Here is a 1,762-nt window from a genome sequence, read left to right on the forward strand (position 1 = left end):
GGGTTGTGAAATTGGCAGAGCCACGAGGTGTGTTGTGCAATGGAGGGTGAAGGGAGCCTCTTTGTGTGTAGCTCATAGTGACAAAGATTGCAAAGGAAGGAGGGCATGTCACCTAGTTCGATCTTTGTAAGAGCATGGTTGTTGATGTAAGTAGGAGGATGTTGTTTAGAGAGCTTCAAGGTGTGTATGTTGGGGTGTTCATGTTGGGCTGCCTTTTCCCCAATCATCTTTTGGCGATCCTTCTAGGGATGAAGGTTTTGCTGGTTGTGCACCGTGCACCCAAAAATTGTTTGCAGTTGTAAGATGATCTAATTTGTTAAGAATGGTTGCGAATAAGGATGCTCATGTACTTTTTGTGAAAGAGAAGATGAAAATGTACAAGCTTGGGTGTTTTTTTCCAGAAAATGAGATGTATGATTAGGGTATTTTTGATGAAGAGGTGACCGCCGATTTTATGTATTAAAAATTGCGAAAGGGTTCCTAACAATTCTATGCTGAACTTCTGGAGCATGTCCATTATAGTTGGGGGTTGATGAAGCATGCGTTGTTGAAGCGTTATGCGGGTTCAAAGTTCTTGGCAAAATATGGTATATATTTTTGTGGAACAAATGAGGAATGTATAAATCTATGGATAATGTGGGTTGAGCAGGAGATGACGAAGTTGGGAATTTGAAATAATATGGCGAAAGAAAATTATGCATCTCAGTATTTGTCCCATGATGCATTTGCATATGCTTTATGAGGAATGGCGGCATAGCTGGTTTGCATCGAAGGTTTCATTGCTGATGCATTATTGGAGGTTTCCAAAGCCTCAAGATTCAGTAGAAAGGTCTATTGACAATGCTTTTCTGTCACTACAAGATGAGTTCTTGAAAATGTTGCAGAGCCAATTTGAGGATGTCTATGATGATAATGCACATCGTCTATTAGATTTGCATGCAAAGAGGGATTTGTAAATGGTTGATGATGCTCCATGCCAGACAAATGATGGCGATGAGTTGTTCAAGAGTGGCTATTACAATGATTTTGAATCTGATGATTGTAGTGCAAGCTCGTTCTTCACTGAAGAATCTATGGATTGTATTTCGGTTGATGGAACATTTACTGATGAGGAGTCTTCTTGTGATGACTTTGCAATATTTGACCTCTCTCATTACATGAAAGACTTCAGATTAGAATGTTCAAATGAACCTTATGAAGGTAATGAAGGGAATCAGGTTTTGGAGTCCTTTGATTGGCAAGAAGGCTCATGTAAGAAAGATGATGCAATAACCGTTGTCGAGTGTAGTGTCTCGAACTCTTTCCATAATGCTCGTCAATTTACAGGTTCTTTACTTCTTGCAATTGATGCTCATGACTTTTAGCAAAGCGATAGTGCTCCTGATGCATACGTTAAGTGCCAGGTGGTGTGTGTAGATGAGCAGCTTTTGTCTCATGATGAGGAGGCTTTTGATCGAGGTTATGGGCATCATAGTCTTATATACAAAGTTTTTGATAGTCATGATGTAGATCCATCTAAAATCTTGTATGGATACATTTGGTGATGATAATGTTGATTGGGGCTACGCTTTACCTGTTGTGGAAATGGATGCAGATATGAGTAGCCGTTTGACAAGGCTGTTGAGAGATTCCAAACTTTGAATCGTCAAGGGAAATTTAATCAGGCATGTAATTATGGGATGCCAAATGAACTATTTCCCCAAGAAGCTAAGGGTGCTGACAACGATAAGAGACAATCTATTAGCTAGTAAGTTTATGGTAA

General features: G+C 39.6%; 1 pseudogene; it reads left to right on the forward strand.

Annotated features, from left to right (window-relative positions):
• The first annotated feature begins 875 nt into the window (after window positions 1-875).
• On the forward strand, window positions 876-1,544 carry LOC147455328 (uncharacterized; annotated as a pseudogene).
• Window positions 1,545-1,762: the final 218 nt, after the last annotated feature.

This window comes from Adiantum capillus-veneris, chromosome 6, assembly GCF_014529385.1.
Source record: "Adiantum capillus-veneris isolate H3 chromosome 6, ASM1452938v2, whole genome shotgun sequence".
NCBI classification, from domain to species: domain Eukaryota; kingdom Viridiplantae; phylum Streptophyta; class Polypodiopsida; order Polypodiales; family Pteridaceae; genus Adiantum; species Adiantum capillus-veneris.